This window comes from Leopardus geoffroyi, chromosome B4 (genome assembly GCF_018350155.1).
Source record: "Leopardus geoffroyi isolate Oge1 chromosome B4, O.geoffroyi_Oge1_pat1.0, whole genome shotgun sequence".
In the NCBI taxonomy this organism is placed as follows: Eukaryota; Metazoa; Chordata; class Mammalia; order Carnivora; family Felidae; genus Leopardus; species Leopardus geoffroyi.
Genome location: NC_059341.1, coordinates 93,075,863 through 93,102,037, shown reverse-complemented (window position 1 = coordinate 93,102,037; position 26,175 = coordinate 93,075,863). Strand labels below are relative to the sequence as shown.

At 40.3% G+C, this 26,175-nt stretch overlaps 1 long non-coding RNA gene across 2 annotated transcripts in view; it reads left to right on the top strand.

Moving 5' to 3' along the window:
• The window catches only part of LOC123591443, a 207,057-nt gene that overhangs the window by 72,550 nt on the left and 108,332 nt on the right, over window positions 1–26,175 (top strand). For both annotated transcript variants that reach the window (XR_006709324.1, XR_006709322.1), the window contains exons 7-8: window positions 2,821–3,038; window positions 24,916–25,120. This is a non-coding gene — a long non-coding RNA (uncharacterized LOC123591443). The remainder of the gene's footprint in view (window positions 1–2,820; window positions 3,039–24,915; window positions 25,121–26,175) is intronic.

The window sequence follows — 26,175 nt, the reverse complement described above, 5'->3', positions numbered from 1 at the left end:
TCACAGTCATGAGATTGTGGCACGTGTTGGGCTCTGCACCGACAGCTTGGGGTTCTGTCTCTGCTCCTCCCCTACTCACTCACTCAGTCTCTAAATAAATAAATAAATAAATAAATAAATAAATAAACATTTAAAAATAAATAAAATATCATCTGGAAACCCAAGTGGAGTCGCCAGGCAAACAGACAGATTTTGGGGAAGTCTGTGCTGGAAATAAGTATTTAAGGGTGATGAGTATAGAAATGGTATTTGATGCCAAGAGGATAGTTGAAGTCACCAAAGGAGAGAAGAACAGAAAGAAAAGTAAAGAAGAAATCCAAGGTCCAATTGTTTATATTAAGAAGAAAGAAGCTCCATCAAAGGAGCCTGCAGAAAGGTAGCCAGCAAAAAGAAAAACCAAGCAAATGTGGTGCCACAAAAGCCAGAAAAAGAAAGTGTCCTCTAAAGAAAGAAGGAACCAACTGTACCTAAAGCTGTGGAGATGCCAAGTAAGGGAAGGGAAGAAGGGTGACCATCATAACCAGTAAGCAGCGCAGATGGCACTGGCGAGTAGTTCCAGAACAGCCTCGATGGAGGGGTCAGGTCAGAAGCCCAGTAAAATGGGGATGATGTCCTTAACCACAGAGAAGTCACTTAGGACATTTCACTGAAAAGAGAAACAGAGTAATAAGGAAGTAATGGAGGGTAATTTTGTCCCAACAAATATTTATTGGCCAAGTGCTAAGTGTAAGGTGCTGTGCTAAGTACTGTTGGGAACAGAAAGGTGAATACCACATAGTGCCTGTTTTAAAAAGTCTCACAATGGTTGGTAAAGCATTGGGAGAGTATTAACAGTCACCTAGATTTGTTATCTATTGCTGTAATACTACATAACGAAGTGTCCCCAAACTCAAACGCAGCAAGCATTTATTATTGTTCATAAGCCAGGTGGGGGGTTCTGCTGATCCAAGTCTGGCTCAGTTACTCGGGGATGGGCTTGTTCACATGCCTGTGCTCAGGTCCCTTCCAGTGCCAGCACCTTTGTGAGCATGAAAGTCACATACCCATGAGACTGGCCTTGACCACTAGTCTGGAAGAAGACCACGTGCCAAAGAAAAGAATGGGGCCAGCATCCAAAGAGGAACAGAGATAATCACTGAAGAGTCTTAACAGTACCATTGAGCCTGAATCCAAACATACCTGGTGGTTTCCATCCTAGACTTCCTAGTCATGGAACCCCAAAACTTCCCCTTTATGTTGAATATAATCTGACTTAGGCTCTGTTACTTGCTTGCAACCCAAAGAGTTCTCATACATCCAAGTTAGAATTTTTGGACCTTTAAGAAAAAATATCCACTGATGATATAATCAAAGAGAGATTTTTTTTTTTTTTAAGGGGGATTTAGGAAGATTCTTTCTCATAGACTGGTTAGGAGAGATAAGCACCTGCTGAAGGGAAGTCCAACTGGCAAGAATTTCATAATTTAGTTCCTGAGGATAAAAACGGAGAATCCCATTTCCCTGTCCCCCAGCTGATAGGGGGTACACACCAGGGCAGCCTTGCCGGTTGCTTAATGCCAGCATCCATTCTGATAAGGAACATCCACATTTTATGATTGTTAAGTATCTTGATGATCACCCTTGCCTATCCCTGCGCTGCAATATATTTTCAATAAAGTGAAATGGCTTCGAAACGTTTGAGAATTCTGTTTTCTGCCTGCCTGTGATGTGTGACCTCAATTTTTTCCACCTTGGATATCAAGATGCAACAGAAATAAATTTGCCTGCAGCCTGGATGAACTGTCTCCCCATGAGAGGGACTGACTTCGTTTGCTCTTCTCCTTTGACCAAGTCGTGCTGAAATAATCAGAACAGACCCGGGCGGAATGCAAATGGCAATAACATCCAGACTGTCAAAGACACAGACAGGAGGCTGACCTCTGACCACAAAGTGCCAGGAGCAGACAGGCAGGAAGGAAGCCAGGAAGAAACAGGGATATGAGTAACTACAAGAATTATGTTGGTGATGCACGATGTGCCACTGAGTCAACTTGTATTATCAACAAAATCCGGAGGGTCATTGTACTGTGGAATACACCCAAAAAGATGGCTGCTCCCCACCCCCAAACACTGTCTCATCCACTGGCTACTTCTCAAACTTCCGCCCCACACGTGATTCTTTCGTCTAAGGAAATAATCAGGCAAACGGGCAGTGATTGAAACTTTATTTATAACAGAAATAATTCAAAAACAGTCTCCATGTGCAGAGCTTCCGGGGCTCAAACTCACAGACCTTGACATCATGACCTGAGCCGAAGTCCGACGCTCCACCGACTGAGCCACCCAGGCGCCCCGAGAGTATTGCTGTTTTGAACAAAATCAGAGTTGTCTTCATCAGAAAGAAGAATGGATATTCATAAGCAACTTGCTACATCTGTCACACAGCTTAAATTTCCTGAAATATGGGATTGTTTAAGTAACGAATGGTACAGCCACGGGGTGGAATACTCTGCAGCTGTCTGTAGCTATTAGGAAAGATGCCGTAGGAAATTGTATAGTAAATGTTCTGCACATTTTAAATGAAAAAAGCAAGGTAAAGAAATGTGAATAATAGGATCATGAGTGCGTGTGCGCATGCATGTGTCTATCTCCTTATTCATGCACGTGAAATATTTGAAAGGATGTATAAGAAAGTGTTATCAGTAGTTACTTTTGGAAGATGAGACTGAAAAGGAGTATGACATTCACTTTTCACTTAAATCCATGCTATTTCTTTTGCAATTGGAATCAGAATTTCTTGATATGAAAATACTCCATTCAAATCTGGTAACTTGCTTCCAGATAGGTCTAAATATAACAACATTCTGGGAAATTTTGCCTCAGCCCTGTCCTCTGAGATCATTAGCGAGAAGTGTGTTCACCATGATTCCAGTTCAGCAAAGAAGGCTCATCAGAAGAAGGAATCACACCCCCCAGGTGAGACTCCATCTCAGAGAGAAGACACCCAAGGTTTGGAGGGCAGCATATCCAGTCCGCTCCACGTTACCCTTTTCTTTAAGGTAAGAAGTATATTCTTGTTTCTAAATTCACTTGATGATCTGATGTGTTTGTATTCACCCTGATGAAAGTCCTCCTTTGTATTGAAGTTAAAAATCCTCTGTGTATCCCATAATTCTAGTTCTTTTGAGCTGGTAGGAAGTTGGTCACCATCTTCCTCCATGTTGTAATTGAAAACTGGGTGCTTCTAGACAGCTAAAGAAATTAAGTGTGTATACCCAGGATTCAAAAAACTAAACCATGGCAACTCAGATGAAAGCTTAACATTTCTTTTGTGTTTTATGTTAACAATTTGTGAGAATTTTGCAATCTCATCATATAGCTATGACGGAGTCACACAAAAATGATCTTCTCCCAGGGCGCCTGGGTGGCTCAGTCAGTTAAGTGGACAACTCTTGGTTTGGGCTCAGGTCATGATCTCGTGGCTTCGTGGGTTTGAGCCCCACATCAGGCTCTGTGCTGGCGGCTCAGAGTCTGCTTGGGATTCTCTCCCTCTCTCTCTCTCACTCTCTCTCTCTCTGCTCCTTCCTCACTTGTGCTATCTCTGTCTCAAAATAAATAAACATAAAAAAATAATCTTCTCCCCCACACTGATATTTACATAAATTGATGCCCTGGGAAGATGTGTCATGTCTTTGCAAAGACCACCTTCAAAACTATATTCCCACAGATTATGCTTCCATATGACTGCACCCCACAGACTTCTCAACTTTTCAGTCAACCACCCCGATTCTCTTAACCCATGCACATGGGCCTCAACTCTTCAGTCCTTCACATGTTTCCATCCTTTTTCTCCAAAGCCTATTCTTAAAACATGGTGCTCAAAAATTCACTGCAGCACCCCAATGAGATATTGTTTTAAAAGGCCCATACTCATGGCCCCCTCTTTCTCTCCCCTTATTTGTACACCCCCTGCTTATTTGTACCTCTGTACTTCCTGGAAAAAAAATGAAAGCACTGAAAAATCAAATCAATTAGTATTACTGAGCCTCTCCACTAAAGACTCATGTGCCATTGTATGGTGCACCACAGGATTAACATGCCAGAATGAAGATACTGGAAGAATAAACTAGAAAAGTCCAAGAGAATTTTTAATAGACTGCATGAGTTATAGAATAGAAAATTGGACAGAAGTCAGTAAGAGATATAGGAAATCAAGCAAGTATTGCATGAAGTGACAACCAAATGGTAAGTTTCTAATACCTGGCATCAGGGCCAATCTGCCCATTGCTTCCCAGCCTGAGTGAGAGGGCACCCCAAGAAGTCTCCTTTGTTCCCTGAGCAATACCAGGCCATTCTGCCTGGCCACACCCCACACTCATATTTTCTAGCCTGTTCTGATGACTCCAGCATCAGACATCTCTTGTAAGCTGCTGCCTCTGACCTCCTCACTTTGTCCAATGCCAGATATCATAGCTTCTCTCATAGTGAACTTGGTTCCCTGAAACTGCATTCACCCCTCAAATTACATTTGCTCCAGAGAACATCCAGGCATTGTCCAGCATGTCCCCCAGACAAAATCCAGGCTGGAACTAGCCAATAAGATTGAAGTTGCTTCTGGGATGGTGTCAGGCCCTGAAGAGAACTGAACAGTGGTCTGGCAAAAGTTCCAGCATATTTTAAAGGGAAATGTTTTTGTCCAGATATACATAGTTGGATTTGAATAATGCACATATAATAGAACTGGAAATGTGTACAGGATTTGGATAGAAGCTAGGAAAGAATAAGCATAGAATAAATATAAGGCAAAACATGCTTTGAACCTTTCATTGTAGGTGGAAATTTTTATTTGGTTGTAAAGAAAAAGTTTCTGACTCTCAGGTCAAAAAATAAGAAGAAATGTTCCAGATTATGAGTGTCTTTCCCTGAAAACCCTTTAAATAAGATCTTTGCTATCCAGAAGCCAGAGTATACAGTAGATCGGTGGTCCCCAAATCTACTTAATTAATAGCATCCGTAAAGAAGATTTTAAATGCAGATTTCAGATTTAATGAATCAGAATCTTAAAGGAGAACCAGGAAACTTATTTCTAAATCTAAATATCTAAATCTAAATCTGTTTCTGGTAATTGTCCAGGTTTGGGAGCCATTGTGAGCATGACATCCTATTGAACCTTCCAGAGCTAAGATCAAATTTTTTTTTTAATTTTTTTGATGTCTATTTATTTATTTTGGGAGAGAGACACATAGAGAGTGTGTGCTAGCAAGGGAGGGGCAGAGGGAGAGAAAGAATCCCAAGCAGGCTCCGCACTGCCAGCACAGAGCCCAATGCAGAACTCAAAGTCGTAAACTGTGAGCCCATGACCTGAGTCAAAATCAGGAGTTGGACGCTTAATTGACTGAGCCACCTAGGCACTCCATAGTTTCAAACTTTTTGTTCTCTAGGGCTGCTCAGTAGTTAACAGGTTTTTGTCTTGCTATATTGAACTTTTAAATAATAATCCCTGCTTTTGATCAAGCCTAATGTCATACACTTTAGAGTATGTTTGCCCCACTTACAACAATTCTTCCTTCTCTAAGAACTTCCCAATCTATCGGGAGGACCCAGCAGACCTTTTTATATGATACAACTGAATTCCCTGGTCTCAGTTTAGTGGAATGGGAATGTTCCAAGCTGAGCAAGTGAGAAGCTCCAACCTCCTAGAAATCTGAAATTGGGAGCAAGAATGAAAGTTGGTCCCTCAGTGTGGCTAGACCTTGTGAACATGGAAACTGCTGGCTGCCATCTTCCACTGGGCTGAGACACAGGAAAAGCTGTTCCCCAAGAAAGAAGGCAACAGATGCACAGAAAGAAGCAAGAGACCAGAGAGAGTACTCAGGATTTCCCACAGGTTTCCAGGCGACTATTGCAACCTTCCCAAGGCCCAGCTGCATTCTAGCCGTTGGGTTCCATAAGCCACCCCTCTTTCTTATAATCATTTTGGCTATTCTAAAGATAGCAACCTGCAGCAAGGGATCTACCTAATGTGCCTACTTACACTTGATAATGAATGACATATTCTCAAGACAAGAGACGTTCCGTGTCCCTCCCCCTATGGTGACTGAAGTCATTCTTTTTCCAACTATAACAGTTCAGATGACATATGACAGCTTCCTTTACATTTGAAGATCTATATGCACAACATGTGTCTGTGAATACTGATATGATTGAAAAAATCAACTATGTTATTTATTAATATGGAAAAATGCCCAAACGTGGTCTGATTACAAAAATCATTTTATAAGATTATTTACAAATTCTTCTGGGGAAAAATTACCATTCCTGAATAAAAATGCTTAAAGGATTTTCTGATAAACTTTAATTAGCCTCAGATCTCTTCTGGGAACTTGCTACCCACACTTTCAGTTCTCTGTCAGGAATCAAATGGTATTTAACCAGACATTGTTTTTGTTTATTCCTGTCAAACAAAGACTATCCAGCCATTCTCTTTTCCTAGAAAACATTCTTACCGAAAGAATATCTTTGCATTGGTAAGATCTCTTTGCTTGTAGCAGGTGTGAAATGAAATTTAATGCCAGCTCATAGCAAAATTGTCTGAAAATTTAAAAAATCATTTGGTTGGGTCTTTGTAAAGGCCTTTTTAGTTTATTGCCGAAGTTTACATTAGCCAATTGGCTGTGACTTTACTTTAGACTGCTTTAGAGAAGTCTTGTATTGCGTTGTTCAAAAACATCCGATTTACTTTTGATACTGGATTAGAATATTTGCTGTCCTTTTAGAGCTCTTCAAAATCCTGCTGCTATATCATTTGAAATGCTTCAGAACTATGCCTAAAATTTTTGCCTGTCCCCAGCTCTCTCACCTTTACCCCTTGCTCATTTAGAGTGTGGTTTGGCATCTGGTACAACTAATTTGCTCCTTCCAGAAAAAATCCTTTCTGGCATTACTTAGATCCTGATTGCTGGGCATATTACAAAACAACATCACTCTCCTTTTCTTTTGCCAAATAATGTATGCGTGTGTTCATTCATTACTTCACATCTTTATTAGTATCCAAAATGTGCAAAGTATCCTTTACATTTCCTGTCCTCGAGAAGCTGAGGGAATAGATGATAGAAAAACAAACTCAGCCAGGCAACAAATGCAGACCACCTCATGTTTCAGAATGACGTTGCGCTTAAACACATCAGATGACATTGAAGAAAATTTTTAAATATTGAAAAGAAATGTATAAATGTACTGAAGTCTTTCAAATAAGCAACTAACAGACCTGACAGTGTACAACCCAAAGCAGCTGTCCTAAGGATCCTTTCCTCAAAACCCTTCAGTGTCTGCTTCCTTTAAATCTATTCTCCTATCCCAATTCCAGCAAGGGGTTACCTTTTTCTTTCTCTCTCTCAATCCCCTTACCTTAGTCTAACATCCCAAACTAGACCTGTTCTTTCAGAAGTAGCTCCAGGACCTTTGTAGCCATTCAAGATTTTTTGTTGTTGTTGTTTGGCTTTTTTTTTTTTTTTTTTTTTTTGAGCATGTGCAGTTTTATTTTCTTAATGAGTAAAGTCCAAGCCTGGAAGCTGTTCCACCAATCAAATGTCCTTTGCCTTTACTAGCAGGTCCAAGGGAGTCAGCAAGACTGTTTCTACTCACATAACAATAACTCTGTCTCCAGTAGAGCTGTGAGGTGATACAACATAGGATAAGGGCCATATACAAGTTCGAAGGTACCAAGGGCATCTAGAAGAGCACAGCCTTGTGAGGATTAGCCAAGTTTCATGGGCCAAGGGATGCAAATCAACTCAAAGCTGAGACATGAGTCATGTAGACCACATCAAGCCTGACTAGCACATGGATATAAGACAAGAACTTGCTACACCAGACCTCCCTTTCTGATACTCTGCAGTCTGGCAAAAGCCATTCTATCTGCATGTCTGTCTAGATATGTCCAATTTGCTGATAGACTGGGCCAAGGTTGTCATGGGCCAGCCACATGGAAGAGCATGGAAGAGTTTATGCTGGTAGAGCAACCTACCTGTGCAGAAAGGAGTAAACACAGCAGGCCTGAAAATTCCTCTTTCTAGAAAGGCCTGCTACCAAGCTTGCCCTCTGACTGACACATGGGAACTTGGATTTCAGGACAACTCCCACCATTCCAAGAACTGATACTAATGGCTTACTCTGCAAAATTGTGCAAACCATGTGATCTATGCTGAACACCTGCTTTCTTTCTGGGAGTCTAGAATTTTAGTGTATGCTAAGGAAAGTAAGCCTATGTGACCAGTTTCCAGCAAGAATCCTGGACATTGAGTCTCTAATGAGCTTTGCTGGTCACAGCTCATTGCTGAGGAAATCAGGTACAAGGAAAAGTTAAGATGGCAGAGAAGTAGGGGGACTCTGGGCTTTCCTTGTCCCTCAAACACAGCTGTGTTCAGATCAGATCGCTTGGAATACCCAGAAAATCAATCTGCGGACTGACAGAAGGATCTCCACAGTTGGAGGGAGACAGGTTGGTAGGTATGAGGTGTGTGGAAGTGAATTGGGGGAGAGAAAAATGGTAGTGCTGTGGAGGAGAGGGAACCTTCTGTGGAAAGACAAAAGGGAGAGAAAGAGAAGGGATTGAGAAAGTGTGGTGTTGAGTTAGCACAAGAGGAAAACCCCTCTAGACCACAGAGAAGTACTGAGTGTCCCAGTTATTTTTTTGCAAACGGCATTTGAAGCTCAAACCCAGATGTTTGGAAGAGTGCAACTTTCTCTGGAGCAGAGCCGTGGTGTGCATTCCTGGGGAGGAGGGTGCTGGCCCTGAAGAGCATAGCAGGGTGTAGCAGTCTCAAGGGTGCACTGAGAGAGAATAGTCCCCTTCCTGGAGGACTTTTGGAAGAGGGTTTATTGCCTTCCAAGGACAAAAGACACTGCAGGCACTAGCCAAAGGCCTTTCATCAGCAGGGTGCAGAGGCACACCCAGAGAGAATATAACCTTTGCTGCTTTTAGCAGTGCTACACCATAGATTTCATGCACTGTGCAGGTGTGGGGCTGTTTCTCAGGGACAGAAGACTTCACATAGCATAGAGGGGTCCTACTCTGGAGGATGGAGTCCTTTAAGATTCTTTTTCAGTTTCTTTATTTATTTGGAGAAAGAGGGAGAGAGAGAGAGCATGAGCAGGGGGCTGGGGCAGAGAGAGAGGGAGAGAGAGAAAATCCCAAGCAGACTCCCCACTGTCAACACAGAGCCTAACGTGGGGCTCAAAGTCACAAGCTGTGAGATGATGACCTGAGCTCAAATCAAGAGTCGTTTGCTTAACCAACTGAGCCACCCAGGTGCTCCATAAGATTTTGGGTTTTGAATTCTAGCCACCCACCAAGGAAAAAACACAGGAGAGTTGTGGCTCAGGGTGAGCTTACTGCCCTCGCTATTCTGTGACGTCTGTCTGAACAGAAGGTGTGTGAGATCCACAGTCAGAGAGGAGACAAGACTGGGGAGGCACAATTTTCTCCCAATACCAGCACGGTGGGAATTCAGAGAGCAACACAGTGGTTGCCCATGGAGGCAGAACCCACTTATGCCAAACCCCAAATCCACTCACCCCCATGCCTGGCAACTGCTTATTTACTGGGACAAGACTGACTCTAAGCCAAAGCAGCAGACCTCTCCTCTAGAAGACCAGCGTATCCAACACCCCCCATGAACCAAGTGCACTGAAAATCCGGAACTTCAAAATGACACCTATAGTTCTTTTTGCTTTGTTTCTTTCTTCTTCTTGAATCAGTCTTCTAGTTTCTTATTTGTTTTTTTTTTTATTTCCTTTTTTCCTTTTTTTGGATTAGACTTTTTTTTTCTTTTTTTGTTTTTCTTTTCTTCTTCTTTTTTCTTTCTTCTTCTTTGGAATAATCCTGATAGTTTTTTGATTCTCTGATATTTTTTGTCCCCTTTCCTTTTCTCTTTTTTAAGGATCAGGCTTTCTCCCCAATGTTTTTTCCAGGGGTACTTCAACAAACAAATCAAAGCACACCTAGTTAAAGGTCCAAACGCTCCACCACTGCAAGGAAGGAGGAGCTCTGCAGAGGACTGACCATGAGAAAGAGCAGCCAAAATGCAACAGCAGAGTGCACACAGCAAGCACCAGAAACACTTTCTGAAGTTCCAGGCCCTGGACAGTGTATGACCCCTTTTTAATATAGCAGTACTCTCAGATGCAGGAAACATAACAGGCTTTTAAAACACACAAAATACAGATGTAGCCAAATGATAAGATGGAGGAACCCCTCCCACCCCCCCAACCCCCCCACCCCCCCCCCCACACACACATAAAGTAAGGCCAAGAATAAGTCACAGCCAGGGACTGGCTCAAAAAAAGATCTAAGCAAAATAGCTGAACAAGAATTTAGAACAACAGTCATAAGACTCCTAGCTGGGCCTGAAAAAAAGCATAGAAGACACCAGAGAAACATGCTACAGAGATCAAAGACCTAAGAACTAGTCAGAATAAAATAAAAAATACTATAAGTGAGATGCAAAACAAATGGAATACAGTGACAATGAGGATTAAAGAAGCAGAGGAGAGAAGAGGTGAAATAGAAGATAAAATTATGGAAAATAATGAAGTTGAAAAAAGAGGGAACAGAAATTAGTAAGTCATGAGGGGAGACTTAGGGAACTAAGTGATTCCATGAAATGAAGCAATATCCACATCATAGGAGTCTCAGAAGAAGAAAAGCAAGGAAAAGGAGTAGAAAGTTTATTTGAACAAATTATAGCTGAGAACTCCCCTAATCTGGGGAAGGAAATAGACATTCAAGTCCAAGAGGCACAGAGAACTCTGCTCAAAATCAACAATAACGGGTCAACACCATGACATAACATAATGAAACTTGCAAAATACAAAGGTAAAGAGAGAATTCTGAAAGCATTTAGGGACAAATGGTCCTAAACCTACAAGGGTAGGCACATAAGGTTAGTAGTAGAACTGTCCACAGAAGCTGGGGTAGGCCAGAAGAGAGTGGCAGGAAATATTCAATGTGCTGAATGGGAAAAATATGCAGTCAAGAATCCTTGATCCAGCAAGGTTGTCATTCAGAATGGAAAGAGAGATAAAGACTTTATCAGATAAACAATAACTAAAGGAGTTTGTGACCATTAAACCAGCCCTGCAAGAAATTTTAAGGGGAACTCTGAGTGGACAAAAAAAAGAAGAAGAAGAACAAAGCAACAAAGTCTACAAAGGATCAGACAATATCACCAGAAACACCAACTCATCAGGTAACACAATGGCACTAAATTCATAACTTTCAGTGATCACTCTGAATGTAAATGCACTAAATGCTCCAATCAAAAGACATAGGGTACCAGAATGAATAAAAAAACAAGACCCATCTATATGCTGCCTTTAAGAGGCAGACTAGATTTTAAAACAAAGACTGTAACAAGAGATGAAGAAGGGCATTATATCATAATTAAGGGGTCTATCCATCAACAAGATATAATAATTGTAAATATTTATGCCCCCAACTTGAAAACACCCAAACATATAAATCAATTAATAGCAAACATAAAGAAACTCATTGATAATAACACCATAAGAGTAGGAGACTTTAATACCCCACTTACAACAATGGACAGATCATCTAAGGAGATAATCAACAAGGAAACAATGGCTTTGAATGGCACACTGGACCAGATGAACTTAACAGATATATTCAGGAGGGTGCCTGTGTGGCTCAGTCAGGTGGGCATTTGACTTCAGCTCAGGTCATGATCTCACAGTTGGTGAGGACAAGCCCCGCTTTGGGTAAACCCAAGCCCCACATCATTTGAACATGAGCCCTGCTTCAGGTGAGCCAGCGCTCTGCTTCTGGTGAGCTCCAGCCCAGCTTCAGATAAAAACACAAGCCCCAGGTGAGCCCTGCTTTATTCTCTCTCTCTCCCTCTCCCTTCCTCTCTTGCCACCCCTCCCCCCACCATCATGGGATTCTGTCTCTGTCCCTCGCTCACTTGCACCCTCTCTCTCTCTCTCAAAAAAAAAAAAAAAAAAAAAAAATATATATATATATATATATATATATATATATTCAGAGCATTTCATCCTAAAGCAGCAGAATACACATTCTTTTCAAGTGCACATGGAACATTCTTCAGAATAGACCACATTCTAGGTCACAAATCAGTCCTCGATAGATACAGAAAGATAAAGATCAAGATCATACCATGCATATTTCCAGACCATTAGTGAAAGTCAACCACAAGAAACAATTTGGAAAGACCACAAATACATGGAGGTTAAAGAACATCCTACTAAAGAATGAATGGGTTAACCAGAATATTAAAGAAGATATAAAAAAATACACAGGTACAAATTAAAATGAAAACACGACACTCCAAAACCTCTGGGATGCCGCAAAGGTGGTCCTAAAAGGGAAGTGTATTGCAATAGAGACTGATCTCAAGAAGCAAGACTCAAATACACAACCTAACCTTACACCTAAAGGAGCTAGAAAGGGAAGACAAATTAAGCCTAATGTTGGTACAAGAAGAGAAATAATAAGGATTGGAGTAGAAATAAATGATATAGAAACAAACAAAAAACAACAACAACAACAAAAACCTAGTAGAACAGACCACTGAAACTAAGAGCTGGTTCTTTGAAAGAATTAATAAACTTGATAAACCCCTAGCCAGACTTAACAAAAAGAAAAGAGAGAGGACCCAAATAAATAAAATCATGAATGAAAGAGGAGAGATCATAACCAACACCACAGAAGTATAAACAATCATAAGAGAATATTATGAAAAATTATATTTCAGCAAACTGGGCAACCTGGAAGAAATGGATTAATTCCTAGAAACATACAAACTACCAAAACTGAAATAGGAAGAAATAGAAAATTTGATCAGACCCATAACCAGCAAAGAAATTGAATCAGTTGGCAAAAATCTCCCAAGAAACAAAAGTCCAGGGCCAGATGGCTTCCCAAGGGAATGCTATCAGACATTTAAAGCAGAGTTAGTACCTATTATTCTCAAACTGTTCAAGAAAGTAGAGATGGAAGGAAAACTTCCAAACTTATTCTATAAGGCCAGCATTACCTTGATTCCAAAATGAGAAAAAGACCCTGCTAGAATGGAGAATTACAGGCCAATATCCCTGGTGAACATGGATGAAAAAATTCTCAACAAGATACTAGTAAATTGAATCCAATAGGACAGTAAAAGAATTATTCACCACAATCAACTGAGATTTATTCCTGGGCTGCAGGGGTGGTTCAATATTCACAAACCAATTAACGTGATACACCATGTTAATAAAGGAAAGGATAAGAACCATATGATCCTCTCGATAGATGCAGAAAAAAAACATTTCACAAAATACATCATCCGTTCTTGATAAAAACCCTCAACAAAAAGCATAGAGATGGAACATACCCCCAACATCCTATACGAAAGACCTATAGCTAATATCATTGTCAATGGGGAAAAACTGAGAGCTTTTCTTCTAAGGTCAAAAATAAGACAGGGATGTCTGCTCTCACCATTATTATTTAACACAGTACTGGAAGTCCTAGCCTCAGCAATCAGAAAATAAAAATAAATAAAAGGCATCCAAATCAGCAAGGAGGAAGTCAAACTTTCACTGTTTGCAGACAACATGGTACTCTATGTAGAAAACCTAAAAGACTTCACCAAAGAATTGCTAGAACAAATACATGAATTCAGCAAAATTTCAGGATATAAAATCAATGTACAAAAATCTGTTGCATTTCTATAATGAAATAATGAAACAGAAAAAAAGGAAATCAAGGAATTGATCCCATTTACAATTGTACCCAAAGCAAGATGCCAAGGAATAAACCTAACCAAAGAGGTAAAACATCTGTACTCTGAAAACTACTGAACGCTTACCCCCCAAAATGGAAAAACATTCCATGCTCATGAGGTGGAAGAATGAACATTGTTAAAATGTTGACACTACCCAAAGCTATCTACATTTTTAATGCAATCCCTATTAAAATACCACCAGCATTTTTCACAGAGCTAGAACAAACAATCCTAAAAATTGTATGGAACTACAAAAGACTTCAAATAGCTAAAGCAATCCTGAAAAAGCAAAGCAAAGCTGGAGGCATCACAATTCTGGATTTTAAGCTGTATTACAAAGCTATAGTCATCAAGACAGTATGGTATTGGCACAAAAACAGACACATAGATCAATGGAACAGAATAGAGAACCCAGAAGTAGACCCACAAATGTATGGTCAACCCATCTTCAACAAAGCAGGAAGAATGAAAGGAGTGTCTGGGTGGCTCAGTCGATTAAGTGTCTGACTTCGGCTCAGGTCATGATCTCATAGTCTGTAGGTTTGAGCCCTGTGTCAGGCTCCTCACTGACAACTCAGAGCCTAGAGCCTGCCTCAGATCCTGTGTCTCCTATTGTCTCTGCTCCTCCCCCACTTCTCTCTCTCTGTCTCTCTCTCTCTCTCTCTCTCAAAAATAAATAAACATTTTTAAAAAGAATATCCAATGTTAATAGTCTCTTCAACAAATGGTATTGGGAAAACTAGACAGCAACATTCAGAAGAATAAAACTGGACCATTTACTTACACCATACATAAAAATAAACTCAAAAATGCATGAAAGACCTAAATGTGAGACAGAAAACCATCAAAATCCTAGAGGAGAACACAGGCAGCAACCTTATTGGCCTTGGCCACAGCAACTTCTTACTAGACACGTCGTCAGAGGCAAGGAAAACCAAAGCAAAAATGAACTATTAGGACTTCATTAAGATGAAAAGTTCCTGCACAGTGAAGTAACTGTCAATAAAACTAAAATGCAACTGATGGAATGGGAGAAGATATTTGTAAATGAAATATCTGATAAGGGGTTAATATCCACAGTCTACAAAGAACTTATCAAACTCAACACCCAAAAAACAAAGAAACCAGTAAAGAGATGGGCAAAAGACATGAATAGACACTTCTCCAAAGAAGACATCCAGATGGCCAACTGACACATGAAAAAATGCTCCACATCACTCATCATCAGGGAAATACAAATCAAAACTAAGATAAGATACCACCTCACACCTGTCAGGATGGCTGCAATTAACAACTCAGGAAACAACAGATGTTGGCGAGGATGAAGAGAAAGGGGAACCCCTTTCCACTGTTAGTGGGAATGCCAACTGGTGCAGCCTCTCTGGAAAACAGTATGGAGATTCCTCAGAAAGTTAAAAATAGAACTACTCTATGACCCAGCAATTGCACTACTAGGTATTTACCCAAAAGATATAAACATACAGATTCAGAGGATTACATGCACCCTGATGTTTACAGCAGCATTATCAACAATACCCCAAATATGGAAAGAACCCAAATATGGATAATGGATAAAGAAGATTTTGTATACACACACACACACACACACACACACACACACACACACAATGGAACATGACTCAGCCATCGAAAAGAATGGAATCTTGCCATTTGCAATGACATGGATGGAGTTAGAGTGTATTGTGTTAAACAAAATAAGTCAGTCAGAGAAAGAGAAGTAGCATATGATTTCACTTACATGTGGCATTTAAGAAACAAAACAGATAAGCATTTGAGAAGGGAAAACAAAGAAAGAGAGGGAAGCAAACCATAAGAGATTCTTAAGAGAACAAACTGAGGGTTGCAGGAAGGCAGGTGTGTGGGGGGCGGGGTGGAGTTTGGGCTAAATGGGTGATGGATATGAAGGAAGGCACTTGTGATGAGCACTGGGTGTTATATGTAAGTGATCACTAGATTCCACTCCTGAAACCAATATCGCACTATATGTTAACCATAATTTAAACAAAAATTTGAAAAAAAAATTTAAATGAATATATCCTTGCATTCAGATCAAAATATCCAAGGAAGTAGGATTCTTAGAAATCCATTCCAGCATCTTCCATCCTATTAGAAGTCCATTTTACATACACTGGAATTCCTTAAAAAACGAAGAAAAGAAAAAAAAAAAACAAAAGAAAACAAAAGAAAAGAAAAGAAAAGAAAAGAAAAGAAAAGAAAAGAAAAAACACTGCTGTTCTTTGTATGTGTCCTTTCAGAGCTGGTTTTAGCACTTCTCCTAAGACACTGCAAACATTTTAGTCCCTAGTTCAAACAGCTGGCTGTAATGGACCTGAACTCATGTTTCACTGTGAGACTTAGAAATTAGTAATGATCCTGCTTGCTATTAAGTAAGAACTCAGATTCTGGCAAGGTAGTGCTCTGTCAACATATATCAAAATGCTTACTCCCTAGTGACCTTCTCCTCTTTGCATACATTCACAAGAGTTATAAAACAAATGCCAAATGCTGAGCAATAAAAAAAACTTCAGTTTATATTTCAAATGTCAGTTGCTCTACAAAAACACAAAATAATATTGCCAAAATATGAAACAAAGAGAAGTACGAATAACTTCCCTAAAGACTTCCTTTTTTCCAGGAGCTCTTGGATCACTCAAAGGGCTTGACCCTATATTCTAAAAACTGTCATTCTTAACTTCTGCCAAATGAAAAAAGCAGAGGTCAAAGACAAGGGCTCTTCTAAAATGCACTGCTATTTAAGGACTCCTTCATGATCAGAGTTCAAAGCCAGCAGATTTCAATGAAGTACTACAGCTCATCTGGCTCTCTAGGATAAGTTTTTATTTTGCAAAGATAGGGGTGTGTCTTAGGTATAGAAAGAGACCTCATCTTGCTTTACATTTGGCTGTCAGAGACATGATGAAATTTGCTAGATGCAACCTCCTTTGTCTTTGTTGTGCATGTCTTTGGCCTTGACCTAAACTGTGCTAACCTTTCAAAGTTAAACCTCCTACCACTTCCCAACATATACCTTAAGCTTCTATCATATTTGAAATTTTCAGGTATTTAGATATGCCAAGGTCTTTCACATTTCTGGGTCTTTGTACACAACCTTTCTCGATCTGTATGTATTTCTCCTTCCTTTTCTACCTTGAGGAAAACTCATTCTCCAAGAAACTGATCATACAATTCCCTTGGTGAAACCTTCCCAAATTTCCTAGTTACTGGCTCCCTCCTCTGTCGCCTTTTGGGGAAACCCTGGTTATAGCACTTAGGATATTATATTTTAAGTGTGTGTGTGTGTGTGTGTGTGTGTGTGTGTGTGTGCATGTGTTTCTCCCCTGCAGCCAGGCTGTGAGTTCTTTGGGGCAGCCAACTTCATTCATCTTTGTATATTTATAGCTTGGTAGCTTCATAAATGCTGATCAACTGAGTAAAGAATCAGAATTGAGACTTCAGGTGTTTGACTCCAAGTACTAACCTCTGGACTGTTAAGATAAAGAAAACTGAATGTAATACGTTGTAATGTGTTGGATATTCCATTTATAGCATTTGAAAAGGTTTGACACAAAAAAAAATTGAAGAATTTTATATACCAAAGGAAGCATCAATTATGTCCTATCTTCTTTTAAATACAAACAGGCTGTATATCAAAATTTTCTTCCCTCTCGGGGTATTAGAGCCTATACTCTATAAATTTTGTTCGTGGTTTATAGACTATAGAACCCTCTGGAGCCCAGCCCCCCACCCCCACCTCATTGAGCTTGTGTGCTCAGGGAGGTCTTTACACACCGAGGGAATGTTAATACCCAAGCTTTATGGAAGATTGACTGTAGAAAAATTAACTGATGAAGCCCAGGACCATAGGAAGAGAATTATGGTATCTGTGGCTATTTATCTCCAAGAAGATTTACTATCTCACCTGAAGACATACGCTGCTGTGTGACAGGAATTTATTTACAGTTCAAGCCTGACCTTTTTCCATGTTGAGGGAGATTGCATTACTGGGTAGCTTGGGGATTTATTGTCCCTGTTTAGCCGCAGTGACATTTCCTGACTATTGGCTGCAGAAGCCCTTCTAAGCTCAAGCACAGAAAATCCTGACCCTGATGTCCCACCTCTACCTAGGGGCACATTTCTCGGGGCAAAGTATTAATAGGTTTAAAGGACAAAGTTTCTTGGAAGAGAGCGAGAGCACAGGGGACAGACAGTGTGATGCCTTGCCACCTCCTGTAGAAATCAAGACGAGTAAGTTCAAATAGAGTTGGGTCCCTAGAAGCCCTGCAGGGTGAGAAGACAGGTGGCAGATGTGAGGATGTGAAACCATAGGAAAATGAAATAGGACCCCCCTCCCTCTGTCCCCTTTGGTGTCCCTTTGCACCAGATCGAGTCACAGCACCAGTTTTCCAAACCAGAGAAGCAATTCTCAAACTGGCTTCTGCTTCAATTGCAGGGACTCTTTATCCATATACTGAACAAATGCCAAGCAGCTCCCTGTATCCCAGGTATATTTTAAATTTCTTTTTGCTAAATCCTTATTTTTTTCTTTCTTTTTCCCTCCACTCTCACCATTTCTATAAACCTTGGGAGTTTTTTTTTAAATATTTTTAAAATACTTCCAAGGAAATTCCAAATTAAAAAAAAAATACCTCTCAGACTAAGAAAACACAACGTATTGGTAATTGTGATTAATAAAACCAATGTTCCCAATTAAATTAGATAGTGAAATTGATTCAATATAGGGACATTTTTAACTGAGAGAACTGTTTATATGAACTGAATTTACTTTATTTTTTTTTTATGTTTTTAATGTTTATTTTTGAGAGAGAGAGAAAGAGAGAGAGCAGGGGAAGGGCAGAGAGAGGGAGATACAGAATCCAAAGCAGGCTCCAGACTCAGAGCTGTCAGCACAGAGCCTAACGTGGGGCTCGAACTCACAGACGGGGAGATCATGACCTGAGTCCAAGTATGACGCTTAACCGACCGAGCCACCCAGGCTCGTATGAACTGAATTTAAAGAGTCACTTCAAGTAGAGCCTGCCTGACTTCATTAGATTCACAGAGATAAATATCATATGCAGCAATTAGCCAAGAGAATGTCGATCCCAAGACTGCCTTTCCCCTCTGCAGTGTGTTCCATTAATCACAGTCGTATATAAAATTTCAAGCCACAATTGGACAGGAATTACTGTGTTCTTCCAACTGCATTTGTTTTTAAAATTGCATGCATCTTTCATTCATGTTGCAAGTTACATCTACTGCTTCAAAGTATGGAATGAAAAGCTAGAAAGAAATCTAGTTATCATCTTGGACAGAGTTTTTCCAACCCATTTGTTAAGCAGAGAAACTCCTCCCACCCCCGCCTCCAAAGGCACAACAAACTTAAAAAAGCAGAGTTTCTCATCAGGAAGGTCTTAGAGACCCATTTCTTTGGGGCTTCCTCCCTTCCTTGCTATTGGCTGGCCCCCAGCCCAAGAGCTCCTGGAATATCAATGTAGGGTATAGAAGTTGAAAGCAGATATCTGGGGGGAAAAAAACCCTCTCATTTTATGGTTAAAACGAATCCACAATAGTTAAACTACTTTCTTAAATTGACACAATCAGCTGGTTGCTAACCTGAAACTAGAATCCAGGTGTCTATGACACCAAACTAAGCCAAGCAGTGATTTGCTGCTGCCTTCATTGTCCAAGATAGAAGTCATTTTTTATTACATAATTCGATATAGCAGTTAATGAACATTTGTCAAGCCACAGTCATGGCGTTTCTTCTGTTAAAAATAGAACTGTTGTACTGCTCACAAGAGCCAAGGTATGGAAACAACCTGTGTCCATCAGCAAATGAATTGATAAAGAAGATACGATATATGTACATACACGCAATGGAATATAAAGAAGATATGATATATACACATACACGCAATGGAATATTAGCCACGAGAAGGGAGGAAATCCCACCTTTTGTGACAATATGAATGAAAATTGAGGACATTATGCTCAGGGAAATAAGCCAGAGAAAGGCAAATACTGCATGGATCGCATATATGTATAATCCTTTTTAAAAAATCAAACCCATGAAAACAGAATGGAAAAGTACCCAGGGGCTGGGGGTTGGGGAAAATAGGGAGAGGTTGGTAAATGGGTACAAACTTTAAGCTATGAGATAAGCACGTCTGAGGATCTAATGTAAAACATGGTGACTGTAGTTGGTGGCACTGTATTGTATAACTAAAATTTGCGAAGAGAGAACTTAAATATCCTCACCAAAATAAATAAATAAGGAAACAAATAAATAAAAAGTGAGGTGATGGATGTTTTATTTAACTAGACAGGGGGAATCTTTTTGCAATGTGTAAGTTTTTTATTGTCACCATGATGTACATTTTAAATATCTTATCATTTTACATGTGAATGATATCTCAATAAAGCTGAAATTTAAAAAAAAATTAGGCGTATTCCACATAATCTATCGCCATGTATCTCCACCAAGAACAACCCTCTGATTGTCAAATTTGTCTTATGAACAACTAATAATGATTTAAAAAGCATTAAAAAATACGGGGCGCCTGGGTGGCGCAGTCGGTTAAGCGTCCGACTTCAGCCAGGTCACGATCTCGCTGTCCGTGAGTTCGAGCCCCGCATCAGGCTCTGGGCTGATGGCTCGGAGCCTGGAGCCTGTTTCCAATTCTGTGTCTCCCGCTCTCTCTGCCCCTCCCCCACTCATGCTCTGTCTCTCTCTGTCCCAAAAATAAATAAAAAACGTTGAAAAAAAAATTTAAAAAAAAGCATTAAAAAATATAAAGTGCATAATTGAGACATAAGAATATGAAGTTGTTTCCTAAAACTGAGAACATGGATCCTTAAGTCTTATTGCCTAAACACTGGGTGCCTGTCTATGTAACAGTTGCCTCTCGCCAGACATCACTGATATAATGTCACAGACAAGAGAGAGCAGCCAATGACACAAAGAAGCAAATATGGTCCACAATTGAAGTGGTCTCTTCAGACATTCAGATGTTCAGAGTGGCGGCTGGCTGTATGTTCGTTGTTTGTTTTCTACAGCAAGCTTGTATTTCTCACCATTTACATCAACCCTGAACTTAAGGTAACTATTTCCTGTCACTGTTCATTTTACTTTGTCCTGGAGAAAAAGAGAAAAGGAGATAAGGCGTTTCTGGTATACTATAAAGTGATCCAAGCTAATTAAATGCAGTAAGAAAGAGCCAAGTGACGGATTAGCCTTTCATCCCATTAGCCCACATGCATAAACCAAAGTCATAAACATTTAGCAAGTTCTTTGTCATTTATTTTAATGCTTTTTAAATGTGCTAAGGAGAAAAAATTTATGAGGTGTTTCTACAGCATTCTGGTTATGAAGGTTCTATTTATCAATAGCTAATTTATTTCTATAATGGAATACCAGGTTACCAAGAAAGCTTCCTATAATAAATATGAGGAATTAATGTAAGAGTCTCTAATTATTGAATAATATAGGTAAGAATATAAGTAGTTACTGAAAAAAAATTGTATGTACTGAATCTGCAAAAAACAATATAAGGAGGTATTAGGTGTTTTAGGGGAAAGACCGATTTTTAAAAACCACACAGGTAAGACAAATACCATATGATCTTATTTACGTGTGGAATTTTAAAAACAAAACAAGAAAACCAAGCTCAGAGATCCAGAGAACAGATTGGCGGTTGCCAGAGGTGGGATGGAGAGTGGGCGAAATGGGTGAAGGAACTCAAAAGGTACAAACCCCAGTTATAAAATAAGTCACGGGTACGTAATGTACAGCACGGAGAATATAGTTAGTCACATTGTATTGCATTATTTGCAAGTTACTAAGAGAGCAGATCTTAAAAGTTCTCATTACAAAAAAAAAAAAACTTCTGTAACCACGTATGCTGACAGACGTTAACTAGCCTTATTGCGGTGATCATGTCGCAATATATACAAATATCAAATCATTACATTGTACACCTGAAACTAATATCATGTTACATGTCAATGATACCTCAATAAAAAATAATAACAAAATTAAAATGCTAAAAAGTTACACAGGTTCAAAATTTTCCCATAAATAAAGGGTTCCAAAGCTCAGTTTACCATCCACTCATTAAAAGCCTAAATTCCAGTCCAAAGAATTTAGCACCACCCCAGCAAGGTTACTGTAATAGGATTTAAAGGATTACCACGATATATCTGTTAGGTAAAAATGACTAACTATGTCACATTTGCTGGGAGGTTTACTTTAGTTAACCTATTAAGTCAAACGTAGTCACATAAGTTTAATCCAATAAATCCAAAGCTTCATTATCACCAGCAGTTTGCTAAACTTGATAAATTAACCTGGCATTCCATTATTTAAAAATATCTTAATAGAAACAAAAATCGTAAATAATTTTAAGTAATTCACCTGTTTTCCGTGGGCACACTGCTCCAGCATCGTCCCAGCTAAGGTTCGCTGGACCTTATGTTACACAACCAAGTTTTTATCCATAAGGTGGATGAAATTGATGACCATTCTTCTCAGTCACGGGTGGTGATCTTATAATGGACCACACAATTTATTTGCTATAACCACCTAACTCAGCTTGATTTGAGTGTTTATGGGGCCAATGCATCCTGACCAAAGGAGAGACGGTAGCAGTGAAAAATACTTGACATGTATTGAGGAATATTGAAAGTATATGTCAGTGCAATTCTCAACATTCCTTTATGTCGCAAGGAAAACCCAGCCCCAGGCAATGGAAGAGGCCCTCAGAAGATCCACTAAGGAAGGCACTCCTTTCTCAACCGGTTCTAAGATGAACCAAGCTGCAAGCAACCCAGCTGCTCACAGAAAGTTACTAAGCAGGTCAAACCACAGACATAATATTCAAAGACCCTATTTGGTCTGCCCTCCTTTAAAACAATTCAGTTCAAGTCTTTGAATATGTCTTTGAAGTGTGCCCGTTGTGCATGCTAAACACCAAAATTCTATTGAGGAGACAGGATATGCACAAAAGTGCTCCAGCGGGCTGTGGCATGGTAACTAGAATACAAAAGGTACATAAGTCATGGTTGACAATACTAGGTAATCTCAGAGAGATTAGACAGTCTGAGAAGGCCTTCTGAGAAAAGGGGGTTTGGCTCGCCCTTAAAGACAGGAGTGATATTGGGGTGCCTGGGTGGCTCAGTCGGTTAAGCGTCCGACTTCGGCTCATGTCATGATCTCACGGTCCATGAGTTCAAGCCCCGCGTCGGGCTCTGTGCTGACAGCTCAGAGCCTGGAGCCTGCTTTGGATTCTGTGTCTCCCTCTCTCTCTCTGACCCTGCCCCTTTCATGCTCTGTCTCCGTCTCAAAAATAAACATTAAAAAAAAATTTTTTTTTAAAAGAAAGGAGTGATATTGTAAAGGTAGAAAAAATAGGATAAGGCATTCCAGGCTAGGGACCCAGAATAGCAAATCTATAAAGGTGATGGTGACCAGGTCTCATTTAGAAGATAACAGGGACATTTTCCTGAAGACAGGGCACCTGTCAGGGTGTTGATGTTGGGGGAGGGGCAAGCGGATAGTAAGGGTCTTCATTGCTGCAATGATGACTTTAAATTTCGTTTAATAAGGCCCCCCTAAAAATGAACATATCATGTCAAATATGTCTTCTTCCAGATTTTTATTTAACTGCTAGTTAATTAACCTAGAGTGCAATATTGGTTTCAGGAGTAGAATTCAGTGACTCGTCAATTGCACACAACACCCAGTGCTCATCCCAACAAGTGTGCCCCCCTTAGGACCCATCACCCATCTAGCCCATCCCCCACCCACCCACCTCCCTCCATCAACCCTCAGTTTGTTCTCTAAGAGTCTCTCATGGTTTGTTTCCCTCTTTTTCCTCCCTCCTGTATGTTCATCTGCTTTGCTTCTTAAATTTCACATATGAGTGAAATTATGTGGTGTTTGTCTTTCTCTGACTGACTTATTTCACTTAGCATAATACATTCTAGCTCCATCCACATCATTGCAAATGGCAAGATTCCATTCTTTCTGGTGGCTGAGTAATATTCCATTGTATGTATATTCCACGTCTTCTTTGTCCATTCATCAGTTGATGGACATTTAGACTCCTTCCATAGTTTGGCTATTGTTAGTAGTGCCGCTTAAATTATGTTAAATATTATCCCATTTGTGATTGAAGAATAGGCAGAGGTGCATATTTATCCACATAGAAAAATGCTCAGAAAACAATCTGTATGATACACACAAAGAAACTATTATCAGTGGCTGCCTCTGGACTGGGGAGGAGTTAGAGTTGAAATGGATTAAAGAGAAATATTAGCCTTTTATTTTACACATTTCTGTGTTTCATGGTTTTCTGTTTTGAGGGTTTTTTAACAACAGGTTGTATTATATTTCACTTATAGACATACCACTTACATACATTTAAAACACAAATTTGGGGGGGAGGGGTGCCCGGTGGCTCAGTTGGTTAGGTGTCCAACTCTTGATTTGGGCTCAGGTCCTGATGTTGCAGTTCGTGAGATCGAGCCCTGCCTCGGTCTCTGTGCTGCAGTGTGGAGCCTGCTTGGGATTCTCTCTCTCCCTCTCTCTCTTTGCCCCTCTTCTGCTTGCATGCTCCCATGCTCGCTGTCTCTCTCTCTCTCTCTCTCTCTCTCTCTCTCTCTAATAAATAAACTTAAAAAAAAACACATTTTTAAGAGTAAATTTATGGTGGTTTGTTCAATTTTTAAAAGACAAATGTAACCAAAACCCAAAACTTAACCAATTTTTAGGTAAAAGAAGAAAATAAAATCCAGCGTCAACTTGTGCAGCATAGTCTTTGCTGACTGGAGCCTCGTGCCATTACTCTTGACATTCTAAATGGAAGCGCTTCCTCAGATGTAAGCGTGTATTAAAACGGAAAGACGCTTCAGTTTGGCGAGCAGAATGGCAACCTACAGGAGTCAAGGAGTTGGAATTTCAAACAGAATCTGTGGTTTGCTCTCTCAACACAGACTCTTGGCTTCAGGGGCTGGTGCATGGTGTGTGGCTCGAGGACATAACCTTCAGGATGTCGGTTAGTTGACATGAATTGAGTCAACCAGGGAGGTCTTATTTTCACCCTTTTTTTTACAGATGACGAAACAGACGCATGGACGAGTTATATAACGTGGTCCAAATTACACAAGCAAAAGTGGTGTACCCAATTCGTTGGATCCTTGAGCCTGGGTTCTTAGATCTTATACCATCAGGCCATCAGCTGATGGCCATCAGCTTCGCATCACAGCCACCAGCTTCATGACCCAGCTCCTCTCCAAACTCCAGATTTCTCATCTGTTAGGTAAGAGTGAAGTGAGATCTTGGATTAAAGAACCTGGCCTACTGCCTGACCCATGTAAAGTGCTCTACCAATTGTAGCTGCTCTTATTATTATTATGGTTATCTTATTATATAATGTTGGGGATATAACAATAATGCCAATCCAAAGGCTTCCTTTTTCTGATTTGACCACAAGTTTCTAAAGGCTTCCTTGAGCGTGCCTCCCATTTGCAATGGTTTTTGTGCCACACGGACAAGCTTAGAGCACATCGTTCTGGAAAATCTGTGATTAAAGCAGAGCTGCAAGAAGGGCTAACATTGAAATGTGGGAGACTTGGGGCGCCTGGTGGCTCAGTCGGTTAAGCACCTGACTTTGGCTCAGGTCATGATCTCACAGTTCGAGCCCCGCGTCGGGCTCTGTGCTGACAGCTCAGAGCCTGGAGCCTGCTTCGGATTCTGTGTCTCCCTCTCTGCCCTCCCCCACTCGTGCTCTTTTTCTCTCTCTCAAAAATAAATAAAACATTAAAAAAAAAAAAAAAAAAGAGGGGCACCTGGGTGGCTCAGTCGGTTGAGTGTCCGGCTTCAGCTCAGGTCATGATCTTGCGGTTCCTGAGTTTGAGCCCCGCGTTGGGCTCTGTGCTGACAGCTCAGAGCCTGGGGCCTGCTTCAGATTCTGTGTCCCCCTCTCTCTCTGCCCCACCCTGCTTGTGCTCTGTCTCTCTCTGTCGTCCAGACATGAATAAACATTTTTTTAAGCATTTAAAAAGAAAAAGAAAGAAATGCAGGAGACATCTCTTTCCTATTCATGGGACGGAGGGCCTGCCAACTTACAAGCAAGGAGAAGGCCTACAAATTGCCACTCTCCAGAATATCTACATTCATGCACATGTGCAGTTTTCTACTGACTCCACCCCAGATCTCAAAAGGGAGCCATACGTCAAAGGCTGTTCACTGATCAATCATCATTTTTGGAGGGTTTGGGGTTTTTTTTAATCAATTTAAACCTTGCTCATTGATACATTTTCTGTAATGAAAGTTTAAATTAAGCATTAATGTAGCCTGTTTTGTGAGGGTTTT